Raw genomic sequence first — 20,059 nt, forward strand, 5'->3', positions numbered from 1 at the left:
AATGGTTCCCTAATTACATTGTGGGATACGTTAAGCAGGGAGGAACAAGTTTGAGCATCGCTAAACTGTTCACATTATGCTCGACAATACTTTCAAATGAGACAACTGAACCAACCTGTATTTTCTTCTGAAAATAACCCCCAAAAAGCATAAAGAAGAACAGAGTACCCGTGTTGCCAATGCGACAGCAGATGTAGCTACTAGCTTAGCATAATGAAACCCCCTAGTGGTTAGAGCGTTGGGCCAGTAACCGAAAGGTTGCTGGATCAAATCCCAGAGCTGACAAGATAAAAATCTGGTGTTCTGCCCCTGAGCAAGGCAGTTAACCCATTGTTCCCCGGGTGCCAAAGACATGGATGTCGATTAAGGCAGCCCCCCGCACCTAACTGATTCAGAGGGGTTGGGTTAAATGCGGAAGACACATTTCAGTTGAATGCATTCAGTTGGACAACTGACTAGGTATCCTCCTTTCCTCTTCCAGTGGACAGTGTGAAATTGTCCTCAAGGCCATTTCTCCAGATAAGCCTAATGGATTTAGCTAGGCAGAGGAGGACCTGATGCCCAATTGATGAGTGTGGACTGCAGACATCTATCCAGGGCCCCTCCAATTAATGCACAAGTCACTGCTAACCTTCTAGCCCAATTATTCCAATATATTCAGACTGGCCTTAAAATAATGAGCTGACATCACATCTGCAGGGTGAGGGCATCGAGAAATAGAGCCTAAACAACTACAGGACAAACTGTGTAGCATTGTATCCATTTAGACTGCAGAAAAATATACTGGAAATGTGAGCTCATGATTAGATATAAGAGGGAGGGGGAGAAGGGGTGCTTTTCAGGCCTGGATCAAATAACATACATATGTGAAATGCTTGAGTTGTGCTTGATTTACATTGCCTGTTACATTGCTTGTTGCAATGTAATCAAAGTAATAATCCCCCAAGTGGAAACTTCAAGCTAATGAGTTTATTCATGCTATTTTTCATGCTTTTGTCATTTTTGTTTCATACATGAGCACATGATTTGGAACTGTTGGGAGTCCACCAGAGAATTATGGCATGGTACAATACCACATTACAGGGAATTTGTGTGACATATAATTCATTCTGAACATATTTAACTGTGAACATTAGACTTTTTTAACAAATGGTAATTCTCTCTCACATCCTAAAAGTGGAAGAGCTTAGTGATTTGATTCTGGGACCAGTGGGTTCAGGTTTGCTGCACAATTCTCCTATAGAGCTGTTAATTATAGGCTGGAGCAGGAGACACTGAAGGCACAGCGGACGCCAACAGGTCTGACTCTATGCTTTTTTACTTTATCTAACCCTACCACTCCAGTAACCCTGCACATTGTATGGTATTGGCACTGACCCTGGAACTGACCCTGTATATAACTTACTTACGTTCCCATGTTCTTCTTATTTCTATATCTTGTGTGCTTTTGTTCTACTTTATTTCATATCATAATATCTTTACTAGTGATATTGATTACTGCATCGTTGGGAAAGCACTTGCAAGAAAGGCATTTTACTGTACTTGGCATGTGACAATAAAACGTGAAACTTTTGACATTTAATCAATGTTACAAATATTTTGGAGTTTCCTCAGCAGCCAGACAGACTTGATCACGCACACAGTATGCACAGATTCTCTTTGATCTGGGCTTGGGAGAGGTCAAGCGGGTGCTTTAGCAATGCCTGTCTGGCTAAATAGAGTCTTGTCAAAGCTGCAGTGACAAGGCCGGTTGGGTTTAAAGATTTAGTGGTGCGTTAGTCGCACCGGTCTGCGTGAGGAGAAGGGGCCTTAGTCCTCAGCTTCTGTGCTGGTGTGAGACAAGCCATTGTGAGCCAACCGACCCGCCACAGCACAGCGCTGAAAGTAATTGGGGCCTACTTGAAATGCATCTGAACAACAACATCAACAGAGCTGTTCTCCGACCTGTCATTTCTCACTCTCTCTGCTCCTGACACTGTTTGACAGGGTTGAACCGGGTCTGATGCTGATGCACAAGCCTCTCTGCTCTTCCACACCAAATCACATTTTGTGTGACCAATTGGAGAGTTTATGCAGAAGCATTATTTTCTCTTCTCAGCGACTAAACGTCAAACTATAATTGAATCAATAACCAGGCGTAGCGAGAGGTGGAAGTTTAGGATTGATTAAACAGAGCTCCTGCTATGAGGCGAGGGAGTGCATGTATTGACGTTATGCAATGCACAGTTGAAGTCTGAAGTTTGCATATGTAACCGATGTGAAATGGCTAGTTAGTTAGCGGTGGTGCGCACTAATAGCATTTCAATCAGTGATGTCACTCGCACTGAGACTTGAAGTAGGGTTTCCCCTTGCGTTGCAAGGGCCGTGGCTCTTGTGGCGCGATGGGTAACGATGCTTCGGTGGGTGTCAGTTGTTGATGTGTGCAAGGGTCCTGGTTTGAGCCTGGGTGGGGGTGAAGAGAGGGACGGAGCCTACACTGTTACATTGATGCTGTTGACCCGGATCATTGGTTGCTGTGGAAAAGGAGGAGGTCAAAGGGAGGGTGAGTGTAACTGATGTGAAATGGCTAGTTAGTTAGCGGTGGTGCGCACTAATAGCGTTTCAATCAGTGACGTCACTCGCTCTGAGACTTGAAGTAGGGTTTCCCCTTGCATTGCAAGGGCCACGGCTATTGTGGCGCAATGGGTAACGATGCTTCGGTGGGTGTCAGTTGTTGATGTGTGCAAGGGTCCCAGGTTGGGGCGAAGAGAGGGACGGAACCTACACTGTTACCCATACACCTTAGCCAAATACATTTAAACTCAGTTTTTCACAATTGCTGTCTTTTAATCCTAGTAAAAATTCCCTTTCTTAGGTCAGTTAGGATCACCACTTTATTTTAGGAATGTGAAATGTCAGAATAATAGTTGAATGATTTATTTCTGCTTTTATTTATTTCATCACATTGCCAGTGGGTCAGAAGTTTACATACACTCAATTGGTATTTGGTAGAATTGCCTTTAAATTGTTTAACTTGGGTCAAATGTTTTGGGTGTACTTCCACAAGCTTCCCACAATAAGTTGGGTGAATTTTGGCCCATTCCTCCTGACAGAGCTGATGCCATTTATTTTGTGAACTACACGAGTCCCTCCTGCAGCAAAGCACCCCCACAACATGATGCTGCCACCCACATGCTTCACGGTTGGGATGGTGTTCTTCAGCTTGCAAGCCTCCCCCTTTTTCCTCCAAACATAACGATGGTCATTATGGCCAAACAGTTCTATTTTTGTTTCATCAGACCAGAGGACATTTCTCCAAAAAGTACAATCTCTGTCCCCATGTGCAGTTGCAAACCATAGTCTGTTTTTTTATGCCAGTTTTGGAGCAGTGGCTTCTTCCTTGCTGAGCAGCCTTTCAGGCTATGTTGACATAGGACTTGTTTTACTGTGGATATAGATACTTTTGTACCTGTTTCCTCAAGCATCTACACAAGGTCCTTTGCTGTTGTTCTGGGATCGATTTGCACTTTTCGCACCAAAGTACGTTCATCTCTAGGAGACAGAACGCGTCTCCTTCCTGAGCGGTATGACGGCTGCGTGGTCCCATGGTGTTTATACTTGCGTACTATTGTTTGTACAGATGAATGTGGTACCTTCAGGCATTTGGAAATTGCTCCCAAGGATGAACCAGACTTGTGGAGGTCAACAAATGTTTTTCTGAGGTCTTGGCTGATTTCTTTTGATTTTCCCATGATGTCAAGCAAAGAAGCACTGAGTTTGAAGGTAGGCCTTGAAATACATCTACAGGTACACCTCCAATTGACTCACATTATGTCAATTATCCTATCAGAAGCTTCTAAAGCCATGACATAATTTTCTGAAATTTTACAAGCTGTTTAAAGGCACAGTCAACTTAGTGTATGTAAACATCGGACCCACTGGAATTGTGATACAGTAAATTATTAGTGAAATAATCTGTCTCTGTACAATTTTTGGAAAAATTACTTGTGTCATGCACAAAGTAGATGTCCTAACCGACTTGCCAAAACTATAGTTTCTTAACAAGAAATGTGTGGAGTGGTTGAAAAACGAGTTTTAATGACTCCAACCTAAGTATATGTAAACTTCTGACTTCAACTGTATCAGTGCATGGGTTTGGTTTTGTGGATGCCATGGCGAATACTGGCTTTGTGAGTCCAGCAATGCCAGGGCTGCACTGAGAGAAAACACTATCTTATCAATAATTCAAGTTGACTATATATTTCTGCTGTAAATACAGTATGTGTATCACTGCTAGTCAACACAGCAAAATATGCTGTCTACATTAACCTCAAGTAATGCGAAAGTCAGATGGCATCCTGTGCCAACCCTGTTTCATACTGTGTAACAGGGATGATTGAGCCGCTGAAGCAGAAAATGAGTTAGCATTCAGAGCCCGTGGCGAAAATGGTCATGGGTCTTAGTAATGTGTTTGTGGGGGATTAGTAAATCTGATTGGTCTCAGATCTAAAAAAAATTCAGTCAATGGATGTCGTAATGTACTAACCCTTTGCATTACTGCTGTTGCCTAGTCAGCTTTTTACGGGGAGATACCCTGTAAACTGTGGATTGAGCAACACAGGTGAAAGTGATAGTGCAATGGTATCTGTACGCAGTGTGGAACCAACTCTGAGGACCTTCTAATGAGGGCCTTCCACACCTTCAGAGAAAGCCTAAGGATTAACAAAATAATTGCTGTAGTTTTAAAATATACATTTCCTTTCCTTTTAAATTATATTTAAATGATATTCTAATGATATTTCTATTATATTATTATTATATTATTCTGATTTAAAGGGATAATTTGCTATTTTGGCTATTTTAAATTCAGACTGTAGCAACGAAACGTGAAAATAGTCAAATACCTTCTGAAGGCACTGTAGATAGAAGGCATCTGCCATTCAACTGTATAGAGGGGTGGGTTGTTTAGCAACAAAACCGATTTGTGCGCAATCGTGGAGAAAACAGGCAGGGGTTGCCTTAGAATGAAATGATTGTTGACAACATATATTTCCTCTCCAAATCTTTACTGAAAAACATAAATACATTTGCACAATGTTGTCTCTCAAATACATCATTACAGTTGTTGGTTAGTGAATTTTAGCCATATTAGCATAGATGTGACAACAGTCAAAACACTGCAAAACAAGACATGGCATCAATAACAAGATAGAACAAGCTGAAACGAGCCACCAAGGATTTCCCACATTACAGCTTCTTGTCATTGTTGCGAGCTATTTGACCATCCAGAATCATAACAGCACACTGACTTCTTCCCCATCGATGCACGAGCATCGTTTTCATGGCGTTGTCGGCTAACTCATCTATTAAGGCAGAATTTTGGAGTGACAGTGGAATCAACCAATCACATTTTGACTTGTAATGGGTGGGACCGTTTTAACAAAAATTAATGCGAGCAGTAGTTTTCCCGCGGTCTAGTTAGCGAGGATGTTGTTTCTAATTTGTTAGCTTCTCCCATTTCAAGAATCATTTTCAACAAGTTAGGTTTCAAATTGTCATCATCTGTTGAGTGGAACTGTGTTTTCTATTGCAGCTCACTTGCTATTATTAGCTATCTCTTTGAAAATAATTTGTGTGTGAAACCTTGTTGCATTTAAACTTTAGGTCACCGGTTACTTTGTATGCTGATTGCTGAATGTGATAAAGATGTTTGCAACGGGAAGTAATAGTTGTACATTTCTATTAGGAAATGCTTAGCCTAATGGTTATGTTTTTGTATCCTTATGACTGGGACCTACTGGTTTATTATATCTGAGTGAATGGACTGCTTATCATTAACAGCATGCTGTGTGTGACTGCTGTCTTTCTGTCGGCCCTATGTGTTTTCCAAAAAGTGAGCTCTCATACTACGATCGCTGTCCTTTCAGCATTAAGGAGCCTGTCACATTCACATCCTTTGTGTCACTGTTGTTGCTTTTGCTGATAGTGATGGTGTTGTGTAAGGAGTGCGGTTGTTGTTGTTGTTGCTGGTAGCATTATCCGTGCGGGTGCTGCCTCTGTGAGAGTGGCAGCCCAAAGCGTGGCTCAGCCTCAGGTCTGTTTGATTCAGCTGGGCGCATTAAGTGATGCTATGTTTCCGTTTTCTTTCTTTCTTGATATTTGAGTTTGGTACAATGTGTTCAAAGCCCCCCCCCATTGAAGGCCTAGAGGTCCAATAGCCATGGTTCACCACTGTCTGTATGTATCCTGTCACTGGGGCATTTCTGTGTGGCTCTGGCTCTGGCTCGCCAGGGTCTCTTTATATGGGTGGAGGTTTCTGCACAAGGACATTGTAGAGTGTGATTTGTTTTCCCTCTTTATTGTCTTGAAAGGTCATTGGCTTTTTCTCCCTCCATTTAGTCAGAAAATGGAGCCTAATTCTTTGTTTAATCTGATGGATTTATGGCATGGCCCTTGGCTTTTGTCCCCAGTGTTATTGAGGGATGTGTGTGTATTCCAGGGCTTATTGTGGTCTGCTGTTGCCATTATTACGGTTTAATCTGAGTTATCACAGCAAGTATGTTTTAAAATAACATGATGTGTGTTAATGATCTACAAGCCTTCTTGGCGCTCATAGTGCTCCTTCTTTACACAATATCTGCCTGCAAAGCGTATTAGAATTCAGTGCAGAATGCAAAGTTTTCTGTACAATGGTATGGGACAGAGACAATGTAAGCTGCCCAGGTTAGACAACGTCATCAAGACCATAGAACAGAACAGGCTGTCTTTGTCGATACATTAAGGGATCCTCGCAGCTAGCCTCTACACTAACCTACTGTACCATACTGTCAGCCTGTCAGCAGTCTAGTCCTGCATGTTGCAGCCTATATTCTTCTCTAAGCTCCCCGTTGGGAGGAGCACTCTACAGCCTGCGACACAAGCTGTGAGACTACCACCCAAATTACAGGTTGAGGTCATTCTGTAAGAAGGAAAGATGGGTGCAACATAAACACTTCTGTTATGTCAGTGTTGGAGTAACACTTAGGCAGTAGACTGCTGTGGATAGAGGAGAAAACACAGCCATGCTACCGCGCCATCCTCTCCCATGTAGGCAGAAGACAGTGTGACAGCAACATACAAGGGTGCAGTTGGGCAGGTGCTAGAGTCAGGGGTCAGGGGCTGCACTTATTACTCTGCCCATAGCTACTCAGCTATTACTCATGTGTTTGTGATGGTGATATGCCTCTGACTCAATGTTCTGTGTGTGTGTGTGTGTGTGTGTGTGACACGTGTGTCAGTGATTGTGTGTGTCTGCATGTGCCTCTCATGTGGAGCTGCTGTAATCTCCAACAGACAGGCAGACATGCCTGATAGATGTGAACATGACTGATACTACATTGCCAGCTGTCTCTAATACCCCCTATCCGTCCTCTCCTCTGCTAACACAGCCCCAAGGGGAGATCCAAGTGCAAACACAAAATCAGCATAATGACATTATGCATAAAATACCTGGCTGCCAAAATCCATTAAGAAAAAGGTGAGACATGTATGAATGGATCAGACTCATTGCCTGCAGTGGTAAACAATATCCAGCGAGCTTGGCCAGCGTTAGTGGGGGGGGGGCGAATCACACCTGAGACAGAAGCGTGAGTGATCATGCCATACAGTACACAGGCCCTACATGGAGGGGTAAGATTTGGAACTCAAGCTGAAAATGCTCTGGTCTGCCCCCCAGCAGCAATAACAACAGCAATAACAACAGCAATAACAGCAGCAATAGCAGCAGCAATAACAACAGCAATAGCAGTAGCAATAACAACAGCAATAGCAGCAGCAATAACAACAGCAATAGCAGCAGCAATAACAACAGCAATAACAACAGCAGTAACAGCAGCAATAACAACAGCAGTAATAGCAGCAGTAACAAAAGCAGTAACAGCAGCAATAACAACAGCAATAACAGCAGCAGTAACAGCAGGGGCACAGCTGCTGTCTATGGAGGTAAAGGGCTTTCTGGAGGGGGGAGAGATAGGGAGATAGGGAGAGAGGGGAGGGAGAGGGGAGGGAGAGAAGGGAGATAGGAAGGGGGAGAAGGGAGAGAAGCGGAAAGGGAGAGAGAGAGAGGGGAGGAGGAGGAGGAGGGAGAAGGGTACGATAGAGCAGAGTACAGATTCTCTTCTCTTGGTGGGCAGCCAGCAGACAAACACAAGCAGCAAGCACAATGCCCAATGGAGCCACAACATCCTCCTACAGCTCTAGGCCTGACAGCTTGTTTTGCAGAGTACATTTTATTCTCAGTTTGCTTTTCAGCTGTTTATTAAAAGGCCAGTGGAGACTGGTGGCCAGATAAGAAGTGGAGAGTGGAGCAAAATAATCCCTCCTTCCCTTCCTCTCTCCGTCCCTCGCTCCATCCCTCCCTGATGTCGGCGTGTAACTGGTGGAGGCAGCTCTGAGTAAATGAATAATGTAGCACAAAGGGGTCTGGCCATGCTGACGTCACTCTGGGAACAATCGCTGTGGTTAATATTAATTGCATGAAGATTTGCAGGGTAAAGGGACAGCCCCTGTGAATCAATTTACACTCGGCTTCTGTACAGCAAAATTCCTCTAGCTGTCACGGCTGTTTGAAGGAGCGGACCAAAATGCAGCGTTTTCGTAGTTCCACATATTTATTTAAATGTGAAACTTAATGCAATACATAAATAACTGTCACGTCCTGACCAGTAAAGGGGTTATTTGTTATTGTAGTTTGGTCAGGACGTGGCAGGGGGTGTTTGTTTTATGTGGTTCGGGGTTTGTTGGGCTATGTACTTAGGTAAGAGGGGTGTTTGTTTGATGTGTTCCGTTTTTTTTTGGTTTATGTTCTATGTTAGTATATTTCTATATTCTAGTCTAGTCCTTTTAGTTCTATGTTTAGGGTTTTGATTGAATTGGAGGCAATTGGAGGCAGCTGTTCCTTGTTGCCTCTGGTTGAAGGTCCTATGTATAGGGGTGTTTTTGTATTGGTATTTGTGGGTAGTTGTCTCCTGTTTTGTGTCTGTGCACCTAACAAGACTGTTTAGTGTCGTTCGTTGTTTGTTCTATATGTGTTTCTTATGTTTTTTCCTTCTTTTAATTTAATAAAGAAGATGTGTATACACGTTCCCGCTGCACCTTGGTCCAATCCTTACGACAACCGTGACAGAACTACCCACCACCAATGGACCAAGCAGCGGAGGAGGGAGCAGCAGGTGGACTACAAGGAGTTTTGGACTTGGGAGCAGATATTAGCAGGAGAAGGACCATGGAGGAAGACTGGAGAGGTCCGGGAACGCTATATAGGAACACAGGGATTGGAGCACCGGGGTGAAGGATGGACATGGGAGGACAAACGAAGGAAGTCAGAGGAGACCTGGAGGCAGCCTCAAGAAAATTTGGGAAGGAGCTCCGGGAAGGTCGGCGGAGCCGAGGGTGGAACCAGAGCCAGTCGGAGTGAAGTTGGAGGTGAGCGAAGGGAGCGAAGCAGAGACAGTGAAGGAATTAATGGGGAAATTGGAGGAGAGAGCTATGAGAGAGCTGCTGTGTTGATGCATGAGGCACGACATTCGCCCTTTGGAGCGTGTCCTCGAATTGTTGTCACCTAAGTTAGCTCTCTATACTTGTCCTGAGGTGCGTGCTAGCCGTCTAGTGAAGACAGTACCAGCACCACGCAGCAGGCCTCCAGTGTGTCAGCCCAGTCCAGTATGTCCTGTTTTTGCCCCTCGCACTAGCCCTGTGGTGCAGGTTGCTAGTGTGGTACCTCCAGTATCAGCCCCACGCAGCAGGCCTCCACTGCGTCAGCCCAGTCCAGTATGTCCTGTTCCTGCCCCTCGCACTAGCCCTGTGGTGCGTGTTGCTAGTGTGGTACCTCCCGTATCAGCCCCACGCAGCAGTCCTCCAGTGCGTCAGTCCAGTCCAGTACGTCTTGTTCCTGCCCCTCGCACTAGCCCTGAGGTGCGTGTTGCTAGTGTGGTACCTCCGGTACCAGCCCCACGCAGCAGATCTCCAGTGCGTCAGCCCAGTCCAGTACGTTCTGTTCCTGCTCCTCGCACTAGCCCTGGAGTGCGTGTCTTAAGTCTGGTACCTACAGTACCAGCCCCACGCACCAAGTCTCCAGTGCGTCAGCCCAGTCCAGTTCTTCCTGTTTCTGCTCCTCGCACTAGCCCTGTGGTTCGTGTTCCTAGTCTGGCGCTTCCTAAGCCAGTCCCACACATCAGGCCTTCAGTGCGCAGTCCCCGTCGAGAGCTTCCGGCAACGGTGCCTCGTCCAGAGTGTCCGGCAACAGTGCCTCGTCCAGAGTGTCCGGCGACAGTGCAGAGTGTCCGGCAACAGTGCCCCGTCCAGAGCTTCCGGCGACAGTTCCCCGTAGAGAGACGGCCCACAGTCCGGAACCGAGAGAGACGGCCCACAGTCCGGAACCGAGAGAGACGGCCCACAGTCCGGAACCGAGACAGACGGCCCACAGTCCGGAACCAAGACAGACGGCCCACAGTCCGGAACCGAGAGAGACGGCCCACAGTCCGGAACCGGCACAGCCAGAGTCGCCCTACAGTCCGGAACCGGAGCAGCCAGAGTCGCCCTACAGTCCGGAACCGGCGCAGCCAGAGTCGCCTTACAGTCCGGAACCGGCGCAGCCAGAGACGCTCATCAGCCCTGAGCCTCCAGAGACGCTCATCAGCCCTCAGCCTCCAGAGACGCTCATCAGCCCTGAGCCTCCAGAGACGCTCATCAGCCCTCAGCCTCCAGAGACGCTCATCAGCCCTGAGCCTCCAGAGACGCTCATCAGCCCGAGGTGTCGAACGACGCGCCTCAGCCCGAGGCGTCCAGCGACGCCCCTCGGCCCGAGGCGTCCAGCGACGCCCCTCGGCCCGAGGCGTCCAGCGACGCCCCTCGGCCCGAGGCGTCCAGCGACGCCCCTCGGCCCGAGGCGTCCAGCGACGCGCCTCGGCCCGAGGCGTCCAGCGACGCGCCTCGGCCCGAGGTGTCCAGCGACACGCTTCGATCCGAGGTCTTCAGCGACGCGCCTCAGCCAGAGGTCTTCAGCGACGCGCTTCAGTCCGAGGTCTTCAGCGACGCGCCTTAGCCCTGAGTCTTCAGTGGGGGAGGACAGGTTAGGTTGGGGACTAAGGCCGGGGCCTGAGCCACCTCCATAGTTGGAGGATTAGCAAGGGAGCCATCGGTGACGGTAGCCACCCTCCTTTCCCTCCCTTTAGTTGGGGATTTATTTTTTGTTTGTTTTTGGGGTTTTTGGATTAAGTTTTTGTTTTGTTGTTTGAGGTGCATCCGGGGTCTGCACCTTTGCGGGGGGGGGGGGGGGGGGTACTGTCACGTCCTGACCAGTAAAGGGGTTATTTGTTATTGTAGTTTGGTCAGGATGTGGCAGGGGGTGTTTGTTTTATGTGGTTCGGGGTTTGTTGGGCTATGTACTTAGGTAAGAGGGGTGTTTGTTTGTTGTGTTCCGGGGTTTTTTGGTTTATGTTCTATGTTAGTATATTTCTATGTTCTAGTCTAGTCCTTTTAGTTCTATGTTTAAGGTTTTGATTGACCTTCAATTGGAGGCAGCTGTTCCTCGTTGACTCTGAATGAAGGTCCTATGTATAGGGGTGTTTTTGTATTGGGATTTGTGGGTAGTTGTCTCCTGTTTTGTGTCTGTGCACCTAACAAGACTGTTTAGTGTCGTTCGTTGTTTGTTGTATATGTGTTTCTTTAGTTTTTTCCTTCTTTTAATTTAATAAAGAAGATGTGTATACACGTTCCCACTGCACCTTGGTCCAATCCTTACGACAACCATGACAATAACTTGAAAATAGGAAGACAACAAACCGTGAAGCAGGAGGAACAAACACACTCACAAAAGATAATAACCCACAAATCACAAAAAACCCTACTTAAATATGATCTCTAATCAGAGGCAATGAGGATCAGCTGCCTCCAATTAGAGATCAACCCCAAACAATCCCAACATAGAAATAGACAAACTAGAACATAAACATAGAAATAGAAAACATAGATTAACCAAAAACACCCCCTGTCACGCCCTGCCCTACTCTAATATAGAAAATGACATCTTACTAGGGACAGGACGTGACACTAGCGCTGTAATCTGAATGGAAAGGTCTGCCCTGGTTTTACTGTTGCCCAGTCTCGGAGAGGATGTATTCAGACTGAGGGGAGAGTTTCTCTCTCAGAAATGGGCCAGGTGTGTGTGAAGAGTGCAACATTATGCTTTCCTTGCTCCTGTACCCTTTCCACACGTTGCCTTAAGCTGGTAAAGCTCCCTGAATCTGCAGAAACCACTACTGCGTTCAAACAGCAAAACAACATGTTTTGAGCTGACATCAAAAGAGCTGTGAATTGCACCCAGTGGAACAAGGTTGAAGACTCATATCAGTGCAGTCAGAATGAAAGTAGATGGTCTTTACAAGCAGCCACATGCTGGTCTTACTTTTCCTTAGCTCTAGAACTCGGACAATCTCTTTTAAAACTGTCTTGCAAAGTTTTGGCTACAGTGGCGAAGTCTTTTCTCCTCTAACTCTGGCCTGGCGGTGATATAAATGTTAACCCATGAGTTAGGGCTGACTGTTTTATGTGTACTTCTTACCATCAGCATTCTACACTATGTACTGTTGGTCCTAAGGGGTACTGTATGACACATAATCCAATGACAGCCTCTGTTCAATAAATTAGATCTAGATGCTATTTGCTGACAGTTGGACTGGAGCAGGGGCTAAATATGTCCAGGCTCACACAGACAAGCAAACAGACAGAGTGAGAGTCAGAGAGAGAGAGAATGGTATAAGCACACTGTTACCCAGGTGAGAGAACAGCTAGGTGTTGGGCTGCCTCATGCCAGGAAACAACATGAATACCCCATGAAACAACATATACACAGTTGAAGTCGGAAGTTTACATACACTTAGGTTGGAGTCAATAAAACTTGTTTTTCAACCACTCCACAAATTTCTTGTTAAGAAACTATAGTTTTGGCAAGTCGGTTAGGACATCTACTTTATGCATGACACAAGCCATTCTTCCAACAATTGTTTACAGATAGATTATTTCACTTAAAATTCACTGTATCACAATTCCAGTGGGTCAGAAGTTTACATACACTAAGTTGACTGTGCCTTTCAACAGCTTGGAAAATTCCAGAAAATGATGTCATGGCTTTAGAAGCTTCATTTGAGTCAATTGGAGGTGTACCTGTGGATGTATTTCAAGGCCTACCTTCAAACTCAGTGCCTCTTTGCTTGACATCATGGGCAAATCAAAAGAAATCAGCCAAGACCTCAGAAAAATTATTGTAGACCTCCACAAGTCTGGTTCATCGCCTGAAGGTACCACGTTCATCGGTACAAACAATAGTACACAAGTATAAACACTATGGGACCACACAGCCGTCATACCGCACAGGAAGGAAACGCGTTCTGTCTCCTAGAGCTGAACGTACTTTGGTGCGAAAGTGAAAATCAATCCCAGAACAACAGCAAAGGATATTATGAAGATGCTGGCGGAAACAGGTACAAAAGTATCTACATCCACAGTCAAACGAGTCTTATATCAACATAACCTGAAAGGCTGCTCAGCAAGGAAGAAGCCACTGCTCCAAAACCGGCATAAAAAAACAGACTACGCTTTGCAACTGCACATGGGGACAAAGATCGTACTTTTTGGAGAAATGTCCTCTGATCTGATGAAATAAAAATAGAACTGTTTGGCCATAATGACCATTGTTATGTTTGGAGGAAAAAGGGGGAGGCTTGCAAGCTGAAGAACACCATCCCAACCGTGAAGCACGGGGGTGGCAGCATCATGTTGTGGGGGTGCTTTGCTGCAGGAGGGACTCGTGCACTTCACAAAATATATGGTATCATGAGGCAGGAAAAGTATGTGGATATATTGAAGCAAAATCTCAAGATATCAGTCAGGAAGTTAAAGCTTGGTCACAAATGGGTCTTCCAAATGGACAATGACCCCAAGCATTCTTCCAAAGTTGTGGCAACATGGCTTAAGGACAACAAAGTCAAGGTATTGGAGTGGTCATCTCAAAGCCCTGACCTAAATCCTATAGAACATTTGTGGGCAGAACTGAAAAAGCGTGTGTGAGCAAGAAGGCCTACAAACCTGATTCAGTTACACCAGCTCTGTCAGGAGGAATGGGCCAAATTTCACCCAACTTATTGTGGGAAACTTGTGGAAGGCTACCTGAAACGTTTGACCCAAGTTGAACAATTTAAAGGCAATGGTACCAAATATTAATTGAGTGTATGTAAACTTCTGACCCACTGGGAATGTGATGAAAGAAGTAAAAGCTGAAATAAATCACTCTCCACTATTATTCTGACATTTCACATTCTTAAAATAAAGTGGTGATCCTAACTGACCTAAGACAGGGAATTATTACTAGGATTAAATGTCAGGAATTGTGAAATATTGAGTTTAAATGTATTTGGTAAAGGTGTATGTAAACTTCCGACTTCAACTGTATGCAAGGAAACAACATGGATATGCCAGGAAACAACATGGATATGCCAGGAAACAACATGGATATGCCAGGAAACAACATGAATGTGTCAGGAAACAACATGATATGCCAGGAAACAACATGGATATGACTGGAAACAACATGGGTATGCCACGAAACAACATGGATATGCCAGAAAACAACATGAATATGCCAGAAAACAACATGATATGCCAGGAAAGAACATGGATATACCAGGAAACAACACGATATGCCAGGAAACAACATGATACGCCAGGAAACAACACGGTATGCCAGAAAACAACATGATATGCCAGGAAACAGCATAGATATACCAGGAAACAACACGCATATACCTGGAAACAACATGATATGACAGGAAACAACATGAATATACCAGGAAACAACATGAATATACCAGGCAACAACATGGATATACCAGGAAACAACATGGATTTGACAGGAAACAACATGGATATGCCAGGAAACAACATGGATATACCAGGAAACAACATGGATATGAAAGGAAACAACATGGATATGCCAGGAAACAACATGGATATACCAGGAAACAACATGGATATGACAAGAAACAACATGGGTATACCAGGAAACAACACAGATATGCCAGGAAACAACATGGATATGCCTAGTCCTGACACCAAATAATGTGTCATGTACAGTTTCAGTGTAGTTTGGATTAAATGTAAATAATATGTTCAAGTATAGAGTAAGAACACTGACATTCCAGTAAAAAAATAAAATTTTACCATAATCCTTAAAATTATTACATTATCCAACAGTGGCTTGTTTATGCCAACATGACAGCTACAAAAACATGTTTGTCCAGAGTGCATGAATTCATGATGGGTGTCAACATATTTGGACAGGACGAGTCAGAGCTTCCAAGGAAACTTGGCTGATCCAGCTTGACACATGCATATGGACTTGGGCCAGTGTCCCAGACTGGTAAATTGCAGCCACATCGAGCTGTATTTTCTATGAGACTGGGCACTGGGAGCCTTGTTATTACCTTTAGAATACTACCTTGTGGCACAATTTTCACTCTAATTTAATGATTTATTAATTTAGCTATTGCACGCAGCAAGATTATAACTGCTTGCCTCCTGTCCAGATGATCCCGACCATCCTAGTGCTGCCAATGTAAAAGAAAATGGGGAGGGGTTAGAGTCCATCTCATTAACTTAGGCAACATCATCTTATTAGCATAACAGGCTAAACATGCTGCCCGTTGTCCTGATTATGTCTGGAATGTAGGAAAGAACATTAGACAATGGTTTTCTCTTTACAGATCGGGGAGGTGCTTGATGTGTTGTAGGGGAGACCGGCGCACAAAGTAACATGGGACACAAAGTAACTAAATAACTCAAATTAGAAACCACAATGTGCTAATGCTTGATTAGTGTATCTACTTGCCTAGGAAGCTTTGAGTCAATCATTTTTAGTTTTATTGACAAAAATGTTTAATTCTGGCCGAATTCTACATTTTCTTTTTTTTTAAATTATTGACCTGTGGAACATTCCCTATGCATCTAATCATATATAATTTTTTATCAGTAAGAAATGGTCTTTTGATTGGCATAGTCGTTGACAATAATTATTGTATTTTCTCAAAAGACTCAGATTAGACTCAGACTTGTAATGGCTGTACATTTGTTAAAATGAACCCATTACCTAAAATTCTATTATATTTTATATGGTATTTAGGCACATCACATAATAATATAAAATGTCACTTCTTTACATACATTTTACCAGTACAACTAAGATAATACCTTAGAATTAAAAAAAAAGTTATATTCATGCTTTTCAATGCTAAAAGTATCTTATGTAAAATATATTAATTTGACTACTCTGTTTTAGGTCAATATACATACAGTACCAGTCACAAGTTTGGACACACCTTCTCATTCAAGGGGTTTTGCTATTTTTACTATTTTCTACATTGCAGAATAATAGTGAAGACATCAAAACTATGAAATGACACACATGGAATCGTTTAGTAACCAAAAAAGTGTTCATCAAATCAAAATGTATTTTAGATTTGAGATTCTTCAAAGTAGCCACCCTTTGCCTTGATGACAGCTTTGCACACTCTTGGCATTCTCTCAACCAGTTTCACCTGGAATGCCTTTCCAACAGTCTTGAAGGACTTCCCACACATGCTGAGCACTTGTTGGCTGCTTTGCCTTCGCTCTGCGGTCCAACCCAAACCACCTCAATTGGGTTGAGGTCGAGTGATTGTGGAGGACAGGTCATCTGATGCAGCACTCCATCACTCTCCTTCTTGGTCAAATAGTGCTTACACAGCCTGGAGGTGTGTTGGGTCATTGTCCTGTTGAAAAACCAATGATAGTCCCAATAAGCGCAAACCAGATGGGATGGCGTATCGCTGCAGAATGCTATGGTAGCCATGCTGGTTAAGTGTGCCTTGAATTCTAAATAAATCACAAACAAAAGCACCATCACACCTCCTCCTCCATGCTTCATGGTGGGAACCACATAGGCAAAAATCATCTGTTCACCTACTCCGCGTGTCACAAAGACACGGTTGAAAAAACAAAATTCTCAAAAAGGACAGATTTACACCAGTCTAATGCCCATTGCTTGTGTTTCTTGGCCCAAGCAAGTCTCTTCTTATTATTGGTGTCCTTTAGCAGTGGTTTCTTTACAGCAATTCGACCATGAAGGCCTGATTCATGCAGACTCCTCTGAACAGTTGATGTTGAGATGTGTCTGTTACTTGAACACTATGAAGAATTTATTTGGGCAACAATTTCTGAGGCTGGTAACTCTAATGAGCTTATCCTCTGCAGTGGAGGTAACTCTGGGTCCACATGAGAGCTTCATCATAGTGCTTGATGGTTTTTGGGACAGCACTTGATGAAACTTTAAAAGTTCTTTACATTTTCTGGATTGACTATCTTCTGAATACCACCCCTACCTTGTCACAACAAAACTGATTGGCTCAAATGCATTAAGGAAAGAAATTCCACAAATTAACAAGGCACACCTGTTAATTAAAATGCATTCCAGGTGACTACCTCATGAAGCTGGTTGAGAGAATGCCAAGAGTGTGCAAAGCTGTCATCAAGGCAAAGGGTAGCTACTTGGAAGAATCTCAAATATAAAATATATTTTGATTTGTTTTACAATTTTTTTGTTTACTACATGATTCCATATGTGTTATTTCATAGTTTTGATGTCTTCACTATTATTCTACAATGTATAAAATTGTAAAAATAAAGAAAAACTCTTGAATGAGAAGGTGTGTCCAAACTTTTGACTGGTACTGTACATGCCTAACAGATAAAATGAAAATATTTTTTGTCCATACTGTATAGTGTATTTTTATCCAAATATCAGTTTTAAATCAGAGAGTTTTCAATTACCCCTCATTTTTACCAATGAAGACTATGCTACAATTAGCCGTTACAGTCCGTTACAATTAGCCCCATGAGAAATACAGGGGGGAGGGGGTTAATAGAACCGTTGTTGCTGTGTGTTATGGTAGCTAAGATATGTGCGTTGTTTGGATAAAAATACTATGAATCTACAGTACATCAAATAACATTTTCAAAAATAAGAAAAAGACTAAAAGTGTTCCATTGTGCCCTGGTCTCCCCTACACATCCACTGTGTACATAATCTACTGTGTTAGTATATAAGCGACTGGTAGTACAGTGTTAGTACACCGTCACCTGTGTCTGACAAGGAAGCAAACACAGAAACTGCATCAAAGCCCAAGGAGTTGCAAGGGTAGAGTACCTGTCGAAAATGAGAAAATACAACCCTCTCTCCAGAAATAACCTATACATTTGCCTTAAGTTGTTTTTTCTAAGCCAATGCCCTTTTTGTTTCTTTGGACACACGTGTTATTTCTTGTTAGAGGTGGTGAAGGGTTCCCCTGAGTCGCCAGGGAAACTGTGTTGCCTGACAGTCAAAGGTACAGAAAACAAGCAGTGCATTCTTCCTCTTAATGTGATTGTACACTCACTGTGTAATTGCATACTGTATTGTGATACTGCACACAGTCCTCAATGGGAAATACATTATTTTACGTACATATGTAACAAAAAAATAATACATCATATCGGACATGCTTGACCACCAATTCAAAGACACACCATAACAAGACCCTCAGCAACAAACAAAGCTTTTTAGTCAAATTGTCAGTTTGATTGACGGTAGCCGATGAAAGCTCTCCATGTGCTCTTGCTGTCTCCTGCTATTTGAGCAGGAAGAAACATGATGATGGGGATTATTAGTGATACCTCATGTCAGTCAGTGACTCAGTCAGGCCACCATCAGGTTCCCTGCTCCTTCAGACTACCTGCATGGCTCTGTAGTCTACTGCATACAATATGGATGGCTTAAATCTCCAACACTTCCACAATGCTGCTACAGCTACATGCATACAGGGAGGGACTCAGGACAAAGATGGCAATCTTCCTTCATGTTAGGATCTTTATCAGCATGAAACATTTTTAATCTTCATTATTATGTCTCTGTTTGTGCTCCTGCTGCAAGCACCTCTTTGCATTTCTACTGAAGGGTGTAATCAAGCATGGAGAGAGAGAGACATAAATATTATTTACCGTGGGCTTCAGTGATGGACTGCTATTCCTAACACATGCTGCGGAAGGACTCCCGTTCGTTATCAAAATCCTGGTTTTGTCCCTGCTTGTTTTGCCTCTTTCTGCTTCTCTGTGTGACTTGTCATATACAGAGACAGCATTCAAAGCATCCCTTTATTTGATCCCTCTGTGGCAGATGACACCGGTATTCAATCCTTGGATGATGGATGGAGAAAAGAGGGAAAATAAAAGAGAGAGGGGGAGAATTTCCCCGGCTTCATTTTCTGTCCTCTCCTCAGCTCAGGCTCACACACAGATACACGCAAGCAAGGGGGGATGTCACAGAGAGACGGTGATGTGTTTTGCTCCGTGGTCGTCCTTCTCCCCTCTCTGTCTGTCCCTCCCTCTTTCTTCCTCTCTCTCTGCCTATCTCTGTCTCTGTTGCCGCGACTCAGCGGTTGTCTTTGAGGCAGACTGTGCTGTGCTGTCGTAACGGGGGAGATGGCTCTTCGTGTGTAGAGACATCTGTGAATGTGTTTATGTGGGACTAAAGTAGCCTCTTAGCCGAGGCAGAGACCCCCCTCCCCTTGTAGAGATGGTCTCGCTAATGGCATGTACCATTAAGGCTCAGAGCATGGTGGGCTACAGTAGAGAGAGAGAGAGGGAACAGGGAGGGGGGATAGTGAGAGGCAGGCAGAGAAAGAAAGGAAACATGGTGAGCTGAGCTTATTCATCATCTATTCCCACCTCACTCCTTTCTGGAAGCTTTCTCCTTTTCCTCTCATTTATTTTTACCTTTTACATGAGAGGATCCTTGTTATGCACACTATTTCTCTGTGAATGATCCAGCCAGTTAACCATACTGTATGTAAATCCCCCTACCACTACTGAAGGCTGTTTTATCACACAGCCCCCAACCCCATTTTCACCCTGCTACATGTGTGACTTCACTTTCAGAATTCCCCATCCCCAATAAATCTGTGGATTTTTTGAGGGAAAT

The 20,059-nt window shown here is 44.0% G+C and overlaps 1 protein-coding gene across 4 annotated transcripts in view; it reads right to left on the reverse strand.

Moving 5' to 3' along the window:
- LOC115206455 (galactosylgalactosylxylosylprotein 3-beta-glucuronosyltransferase 1) overlaps window positions 1–19,619 on the reverse strand; it is a 120,926-nt gene extending 101,307 nt beyond the window's left edge. For all 4 annotated transcript variants that reach the window (XM_029773487.1, XM_029773484.1, XM_029773486.1 and 1 more), the window contains exon 1: window positions 19,081–19,619. The gene's annotated coding sequence lies outside the window, so the exon portion shown is untranslated. The remainder of the gene's footprint in view (window positions 1–19,080) is intronic.
- Between the last annotated feature and the right edge of the window lie 440 nt (window positions 19,620–20,059).

This window comes from Salmo trutta, chromosome 13 (genome assembly GCF_901001165.1).
Source record: "Salmo trutta chromosome 13, fSalTru1.1, whole genome shotgun sequence".
Classification (NCBI taxonomy): domain Eukaryota; kingdom Metazoa; phylum Chordata; class Actinopteri; order Salmoniformes; family Salmonidae; genus Salmo; species Salmo trutta.